At 52.1% G+C, this 9,137-nt stretch overlaps 1 protein-coding gene across 1 annotated transcript in view; it reads left to right on the top strand.

The window, feature by feature from the left end:
• Positions 1-914: 914 nt before the first annotated feature.
• EPHA2 (EPH receptor A2) overlaps positions 915-9,137 on the top strand; it is a 40,312-nt gene continuing 32,089 nt past the window's right edge. Inside the window, exon 1 of the mRNA XM_037730090.1 lies at positions 915-1,372. The gene's annotated coding sequence lies outside the window, so the exon portion shown is untranslated. The remainder of the gene's footprint in view (positions 1,373-9,137) is intronic.

The following is a 9,137-nucleotide window of genomic DNA, read 5'->3' as shown; positions in this document are numbered from 1 at the left end:
GGTGGTCCCTACAGAGCCCCTGAGACCTGGCCATTAGGAAAGCACATGTGAGTGTGCATGGACAGGGCTATGTGTGTGTGTGTGTGAGTGTGCATGGACAGGGCTGTGTGTGTGAGTGTGCACAGACAGAGCTGTGTGTGTGTGAGTGTGCAGGGACAGGGCTGTGTGTGTGCATGGACAGTGCTGTGTGTGTGTGAGTGTGCATGGACAGGGCTGTGTGTGTGTGTGAGTGTGCATGGACAGGACTGTGTGTGTGTGTGAGTGTGCACAGACAGGGCTGTGTGCGTGTGTGAGTGTGCACGGACAAGGCTGTGTGCGTGTGTGAGTGTGCATGGACAGGACTGTGTGCGTGTGTGTGTAGGCGTCTGGTGTGGCTGTGTTCCTGGCACTTCCTGGTGTGTGTGTAGGCTTGTGAGGGCCCAGGCCTGGTGATGGGCATGGGAATAGAGACCTGGAGGAGTGTAAGGTCTCTCCCCTTCCCTCAGGGGCTGAGGGGGTCCTGGTGGGTTTATCCTGGAAGCCTAGCAGCCAGGGGGTCTGGGGCAGATTTCTGGTGAATGGGGGCCTTGTGTGTTAGTGCCTGCAGGGAAGGGAGGGGGCTAGAGTCAGATTCGGAGGTTCTGGGAGACAGAAAGTAAACAGAGGGGCTTCCCTGACCCCTTCCTCCCTTCCTCCTTCCTCCTTCCTCCTTCTGAGCCTCCGCCCAGGCCTGCAGCCAAACTGTCAGGACTCAGGAAGCGGGTGGCACCTGGCAGCTTCTCTGCCAGCCTGGGGCCCCCAAATATGGTGTCAATGATAAAAATAATCCCAGCTGACATTTACGGAGTACTTGCCATGTGCCAGGCACATCACCAGGTTTTTCAGGCTCCCGTGTCTCCCCTACAAGGTGGGAATTGTGCTATATTCATCCCCACTTGACCGAGAAGAAGCTGAGAGCAGTGAAGCGCCTCATCCGAGTCTCCCAGTCAGTGGCCGTGGGAAGCCAGAAATTTGCCCTCTGACCATCAGCAGCTTGATCCTCCTCTGCACATGTGCCCAGGGGACACCGGTTGTCAGACAGAACACAGTGCAAGGAGGAGAGGAGGGTAGAGAAGAGATGGCAGCGATGTCCAGAGACCATGTGGTTAGCTGAGTAGCATCAGGACCTTTAGAGCCTGACGGCCTGGATTTCAGATCCTAACCTTGCCACTTCCTGTGCAAGACTGAGCAGGTCACTTCACCTGTGTCAGCCTCAGTTTCCTTGTCTGTGAAATAAGGAATGTGCTGCTCACAAGGGCTGTTGGGAGTATCAAATAAGATCATGTAGGAAATAAGACAAGTTCCTGTAGGGTTGGAAGATCCCAGGGCCACAGAGGAGGACCTTGGGACTTAGGTAAGGCCACTCCCTGGGGGCCCTTGGGCACAGGTCGCCCTGCCTTCTGCAGGAGTGGGAATCCCCCATTTGTCATTGTCTCTGGATTTTATCCTGGGCCTCTGGGCATGACGCCATGCTCTGCGCTTGGCATATGGTAACTTGTGCCATCATCATACTGCTCTAAGAGGCCGAGCTGCTGTCATCTCTCAATTCGCTGATGAGGAAAGGGAGGGAAAGACAGCGCTGACTAGCCTAGATCACACAGTGTAAGCTCTCATCACCGTCAGTTGGGAAGCCGCCACATTTATTTGCTCATTCATTTAACAAATTTGTAGGCCAGACTGGGGGTGGGGGCGGTTCATGACTCACAGAGCGGCAGCAACCCCGGCCATCCTCCTGGGGCTCACACACGGATCAGGGGTGGTGGGTGCAGGGGGAGACAGACAATAGACAAATGAACGGTAATCTGGAGTGTGGCAGCTGGTGGTGGTAATTGCTATGAAGAAAAATACAGCAAGGAAGGGGGACAGGGAGCCCAGGGCTGGAGTGGGGTGGGAAGCTGCTATTTTAAACAGGGTGGTCAGGAAATGTGGAAGAGCTGAGCTGAACTTCAATCAGGGATATGAAGGAGGCGAGGGAGCCAGCCCTGAAAATTTAGGGGGCACAGGCACAAAGTGATCCAGGCAGAGGGGACAGTATGTCAGAACATGTGAGAGCACTGAGGTGGGCCTGGCCTATTTATAGAATTTTTATTATTTTTTGAGATGGAGTTTCACTCGTTGCCCAGGCTGAAGTGCAATGGCTCAATCTCAGCTCACTGGAGTGCAATGGTGCGATCTCAGCTCACTGGAGTGCAATGGTGCGATCTCACCTCACTGCAACATGCGCCTCCCGGGTTAAAGCTATTCTCCTGCCTCAGCCTCCCGAGTAGCTGGGATTACAGGCACCTGTCACCTTGCCCGGCTAATTTTGTATTTTTAGTAGAGACGGGGCTTCTCCATGTTGGTCAGGCTGGTCTCGAACTCCTGACCTCAGGTGATCCGCCTGCCTCAGCCTCCCAAACTGCTGAGATTACAGGCGTGAGCCACCATGCCCAGCCAGCACTGTTATTTTAATTTAATTAATTAATTAATTAATTTTTTTGAGATGGAGTCTCACTCTGTTGTCCAGGCTGGAGTGCAGTGGCACCATCTCAGCTCACTGCAACCTCCACCTCCCAGATTCAAGCGATCCTCCTGCCTCAGCCCCCTTAGTAGCTGGGATTACAGGCACATGCCACCATGCCTGGCTAATTTTTGTATTTTTAGTAGAGACGGGATTTCGCCATGTTGGCCAGGATGGTCTCCAACTCCTGACCTCAGGTGATCCACCCACCTTGGCCTCCCAAAGTTCTGGGATTGCAGGCATGAGCCACCGCGCCCGGCCTTTATTTTATTTTTATTTTTTCACACACATCCCATAGGATGAGATGCTTTTTCTTTGATTTTTAAAAACACACCTGGTTGAAGACTGGCACTCAGAGGCCAGAGAAAAGCCTGTGGTCCCGGTGGTCCGGGAAAGGCATTGGGGGGTCGAAGCTGAGTAGGGAGAGAGGAGGATGTGCCGGATGGGGAAGGGAAAGCTGAGCAGAATGAGGGGCGCCCGCAGGGAGCCAGGTGATGTAGGAAGGGGGCTGTGAATGCAGGCGGGAGGTGGGTGGAAGCCCCAAAGCGGGCCCAGGCTGAGGCCCCGCCCCGCCCGGAGGCTCCGCCCGCATCCAGGCCCCGCGGGCAGGATTTACCAAGAACCCACTTCAAAGGCGCCCAGGAAGCGCAAGGGAGCCCCAGAGGAAGCGGCGCAGCCTCTAATCCAGCTCTGGGGGTGGGGGAAGCCCCGCAATTATTGGGGGGCTTCCTCTCGCGCTACCCCCTTTAAAACCCTGGAGCCCTCATTTAAGTCTCCCCACCCCCACCTCAAATTGCCTCCTTGTTGGAGATGGGGCAGTGTTCAGCAAAACCTTTATTCAGACGAGTTCACCCCAAAACCTCACCCGAAAAGCTGAACTGTCTCTCTTTGTGGCTGCAACTGGGGAGTGTGTTCTTTTAAAAAAGATAGGGCCCTAGTTACCGCATGTGTGTGCAACACACATTTACTGGGCACCACTGTATGCCTGGCACCATAGGGATGGCAAGATGAAATAAAGCCGGGCCTCTGTCCTTCAGGGACCCCCTTGCCTAAAGAGGAGGGAGTTAGAGCATGCCCTGAGAGCTGGGATTTGTCCTGGGAGGAATATTTGGCCTGGGGGAGCCCAGTCGGCTCTTCAGAAGTGACTTTTGATTGTAAAGCCAGCAATAGCTAAGATTCAATGCACATTCACTGTGTGCCCAGCACTGAGCGAAGGGCATGTGATACATGATGATCTCACAGAGTCCCAGCAGCAGCCCCGGAGTGTGGAAACCAGGATGATCGCACCCACATGGGTCCCCCAAGGCCACACGGTGGGTTACGTGGCAGAATCCAGGTCAGCTGGACCCACTGCTCATTCATTCACTGAATCTGTGCTGGACGCACACTATAGACCAGGCACTCCCCTACCCTTTTTGCACTCTGTTCTCCTGTTAGGTACACCAAGGCAGGTCTGGTAGGAGCTGCCCAGATGGAAGGGGCATCCGGGGAGAGGGCACAGCTGGGACAAAGGCATGAAAGCCCAGGATGTGTTCAAAAAAGAGCAGGTCGACTCGGCTCTAGGGGAGACACACTTAACCTTTTAGTTCCACCTCTGCCGCTACCCAGCTGTGTAACTATAGTCATTTCTTCTCTGTGAGCCTCACTTTGTTGTTTCGAAAATGGAGGCAACATTAGTTTTTCCTTCCAGGGCTAGAGAAGATTAAATGAATTCACAGAGGTGAAGTGGCCTGCCATATAGCAGGCCGTCAAAAAATGTGGATTGAAATGAATGGAGGGAAATGGGTACCTTTGGTGGCTCACTTTGGGAGGCCGAGGCGGGCTATCACTTGAGTCTGGGTTCGAGTTCAGCCTGGCCAGTATGGAGAAGCCTGGTCTCTACTGAAAATACAAAATTAGCTGGACATGGTGGGGCATGCCTGTAATCTCAGCTACTTGGGAGGCTGAGGCAGGAAAATCACTTGAACCTGGGAGGCAGAGGTTGCAGTGAGCCGAGATCGTACCACTCCAGCTGGGGCAACAAGAGCAAAATTCCATCTCAGAAAAAAAAAAAAGTCCTTCAAGAAATGTAGATTGAAATGAATGGATGGGGCCAGGCGCAGTGGCTCACACCTGTAATCCTAGCACTTTGGGAGGCCAAGGAGGGCGAATCGCTTGAGGTTAGGAGTTCAAGACCAGTCTAGCCAACATGGTGAAACCCTGTCTCTACTAAAAAATACAAAAATTAACTGGGTGTGGTGGCACTCGCCTGTAATCCCAGCTACTAGGGATGCTGAGGCAGGAGAATTGCTTGAACCTGGGAGGTGGAGGTTGCGGTGAGCCAAGGTTGCACTACTGAACTCCAGCCTGAGAGACAGAACAAGACTCCGTCTTAAAAAAAAAGAAAAGAAAATGAATGGAGGGAACTAATTTAGAATGTCACCATCAAATGTGAGCATCTGCTGAGTGACTCCTGTGTACAGGGAACTGTTCTAGCTGGTGTTGGATTCATTCCCCACCTCTAAGGGGTTTACAGTCCAGTTGAGAAGACAGTTCGGAGACTTTGAAAAACAAGAAAGAGTTCAGTTGGCTGAGACCAGGGTCCTGGTGGTCATGCAGCGTTAAGGCCCTTGGGGTTCTAGGGTGGGCCTGACCCCTGGGGGCTTCACCCAAGAGGTAGTAATTAGACTGGTCTTGAAGATCCCAGCTGTAGAGAGTCAGCACATTTCAGGGTGGCGGACTGCTCTCGGGGTTCAGTGGAATTCAGAGGCAGTGGCGGAGACAGGTACCCCTGAGAGTGTGTGCTGGATATAGACTGTCTGGGCTGGAACCCCAGCTCCAATTTTACTTCCAAATTTGCTCTTCTGCTAAATGTGGACAGGAGCAGTGCTCACCTCATGGGGGGTGTCATGAGAATTAAGTGGATCAGTATAGATGAAGTGCTTAGAACTGGACCTGGCACATAGTAATGCTTTCTAAGTATTGGCTACAATTATTATTTTTTTCTTTTCTTTTCTTTTTGAGACGGAGTCTCCTTTCACCCAGGCTGGAGTGTGGTGGTGTGATCTTGGCTCACTGCAACCTCCGCCTCCCGGGTTCAAGCAATTCTCCTGCCTCAGCCTCCAGAGTAGCTGGGATTACAGGCACCCGCCATCATGCCCAGCTAACTTTTTTTTTTTGGTATTTTTTTTTTAGTAGAGATGGGGTTTTCACTGTGTTGGCCAGGCTGGTCTGGAACTCCTGAGCTCAGGTGATCTGCCCCCCTTGGCCTCCCAAAGTGCTGGGATTACAGGCGTGAGCCACCTTCCCCGGCCTTCTTTTCTTTTTTTTAAATTTTTTTTGAGACAGGGTCTCACTTGATTGCCTAGGCTGGAGTGCAATGGTGCAATCACAGCTCATTGCAGCCTTGACCTCCCAGGCTCAAGTGATCCTCCTGCTTCAGCCGCCTCAGTAGCTGAGGCCACAGGTGCTCACCACCATGCCCAGCTACTTTTTTTCTTTTGTAGAGATGGGGTCTCACTGTGTTGTCCAGGCCGCATGATTTTTCTGATGTTCTTGGCCAAAGGCAGGCACAGATCAAAGGTGGGGTAAGTGAAGCCATGGCTTCAGCATTCACCTTTGTGGTCTCCTTGCCCCCAGCCCCCAGCCCCAGCTAAGTGCTAACAAAGGCGGGCCCCTGAGCAGGCTGGTGGGCTGGAGGCAGGGATTGGCAGGTGAGGCAGTGACACACAAACACACACTCACTTGGGCTCCACCTGCCTGTACTGGAGCCTTCTCTGCTGCAGTGGTGCTGCGGCCCTGAGGGCTTCTTGGGGCCTTTATGGGGTAATTCCACCTCCATTAAGGCTGATTATGTCACTATAAATACCATGTTTTGGTGCCGCTTTGTAAGACTCACTGAAGAACTTTCCTCTTAGCACCCAGTCACCCAGAACGGGAAGGACTCTGAGTCGGACAGGAAAGAGGGAAGGGTGTATCACCAGATGAGTAACTAAAGACTAGGGAACTGCCCCCATCCCACACCCTCTTGCCCCCCACCTGACATACCACTCCTTCCCACAGGCCCCTGCTCACATCACATGCTGCAGATGGGCGACACCCTGCTGTGTACTCCCTGCCCCCAACTTATGCACATACTGCTGGGCACAGGCCCCACAGCCGTTAGGGCCTGCCTGCACCCCTGCCAGGTGCATGCGCTTGGGTCCACACATGGAAACCCACACTTGCCACCGGAAGGACCAACCAACACATACAGAGACATTCACGAAACACAGAACTTGCAACACTGTCATTCATTCATTACTTCATTCATTCAGCGGAGGCTCACTGAATATCTAGTGTGTATCAGACACTGTCTGATTTCTTTCTTTCTTTCTTTTTGAGATGGAGTCTTGCTGTGTCGCCCAGGCTGTAGTGCAGTGGCACAATCTCAGCTCACTGCAACCTCCTCCTCCCAGGTTCAAGAGATTCTCCTGCCTCAGCCTCCCGATTAGCTGGGACTACAGGCACATGCCACCACGCCCAGTTAATTTTTGTATTTTTAGTAGAGACGGGGTTTCACCACTTTGGCCAGGATGGTCTCAATCTCTTGACCTTGTGATCCACCCACCTCAGCCTTCCAAAGTGCTGGGATTATGGGCGTCAGCCACCGCGCATGGCTGGCACTATCTGTTTTCTACAAACATCCCTGTCCTCCTGCAGCGTGACCTTTAGTGACACATCTGACATATGGAGCCTGCAAGTGGCATGTAACATTCATGTACAAACAGTGGCTTCCACACAACTCACACGGAGTCTTATACACACCAGCGTTCCTAGCCTAGAGGCTCCAACACAACATGCAAAACACTTACCCTTACCATGTACTACACACATGCCCACACTCATCCACACACCCCACGTGCCTGTCCACAGAGCCCTGGGCACAACACATGCCCTGCTCTCCACAGATGTGGCTTCCTGCTGCTGAACCATGTGTAACCCAGTAACAGCTGAGATTTCATGCGTGCTTTCTGTGGTTTACGTGCATGACTTTATTTGATCTTTATGGTAACTCTCCAAAATAGGCTTTCCATCTTCCCAGTGAGCAAACTGAGGCTCAGAGAAGTGAAATAATTTATTCAGAAACTCATGGGCTGACTGCAACCACTGCGAAGTATGGCACGCTCACACACTCACACACACTCATAAACAAATCCTCTCACACCCACATGCACGATCATATACACATACACCAACACTTTTTTTTTTTTTTTTAAGACGGGGTTTTACCATGTTGGTCAGGCTGGTCTTGAACTCCTGACCTCAGGTGATCTGCCTGCCTTGGCCTCCAAAGTGCTTGGATTACAGGCGTGAGCCACCACGCCTGGCCACTTTTTTTTTTTTTTTTTTTTTTTTTTTTTTTTTTTTTCTTTTTTTTTTTTTTTTTTTTTTTTGAGACAGAGTCTTGCTGACCCAGGCTGGAGTGCAGTGGGACAATCTCAGCTCACTGCAATCTCTGCCTCCTGGTTCAAGTGATTCTCCTGCCTTAGCCTCCTTAGTAGATGAGATTACAGGTACGCGCCACCACGCCCAGCGAATTTTTTTGTATTTTTAGTAGAGATGAGGTTTTACCGTGTTGGCCAGGCATGTCTGTACTCCTGACCTCAAATTATCTGCCTGCCTCGGCCTCCCAAAGTGCTGGGATTACAGGTGTGAGCCACCTCACCCAGTCACATACACCAACACCTATGTCCATACACACACACACAGTCGTACATACATCAACACTCTCATGTCTACACACATGCATGCACATTCAAACACAATCTCACACCCTCACACACATGCACTCATTCTCACAGGCATGTGCACACTCATAGGCTTTCAGAAGACCAAGGCTCTCCTCCCATCCTCTTGGTCAAAGGCTTTAATTAACCCCAACACCTGTAATTAACCCTTCCTCTCTCCCTGCAGGAGAAGTGTCTGGACCCGCTTCCCAAGAGCAGGCACCAAGGCGAGAGGCCAAGATGTTCACATCTGGCAGAGAGGACTCAGGTACCTGGGAAGCAGGTCCTGGGCGTCGAAGGGAGGATGGGGTCAGAAAGGAAGAGGTAGGCAGAGGGAGTCTGGGGCCTCCCAGGAAATCAGACCTGCCACAGTTGCTCCTCCTGGACTGGTCAAATAGTGATTGGGCAACAGGCAGCCGTGGGTGGCCGGGCAGGCGGGCCAGAAACATTTCCCGTTTGTTTCCTTCGCATCAGCCGCTTCCGTCAGGAAGGCAGATGAGCTCATGTCTGAGGAAACTTTGTGAAGAGGTCTTACGAAGGGGCAGGTGGTAGGCAGGTGTCCTCCAAATTGTCAAAACCTACCAACCAATCCTGCCGTGGCAGGGTTGGGGGCCAGGGGTGCTCTGCACAAAAGCCCCTTGCCCCGTCCCCCAAAACAAGCAGCGACCACCGTGATTCAAATCCTGCTTCTACTACCCGTGAGCTGTGCACCCTTTGGGCATGTTCTTTACACTCTTGGAGCCTCAGTTTCCTCTTCTGTAACATGGAGATGACGACCCTTGCCTCCCAGATGAGAATTATTAATAAATACGATACTGCATGTCTGATCCACTCCCAGAGGAAATGAACCTACTCTTAGATCACAGTAGGCT

The sequence above is a fragment of the Cebus imitator genome, unplaced genomic scaffold (assembly GCF_001604975.1).
Source record: "Cebus imitator isolate Cc_AM_T3 unplaced genomic scaffold, Cebus_imitator-1.0 Scaffold15, whole genome shotgun sequence".
NCBI lineage: Eukaryota > Metazoa > Chordata > Mammalia > Primates > Cebidae > Cebus > Cebus imitator.
The sequence above is the reverse complement of the archived record's forward strand: the minus strand, read 5'-3'. Positions and strand labels throughout refer to the sequence as shown.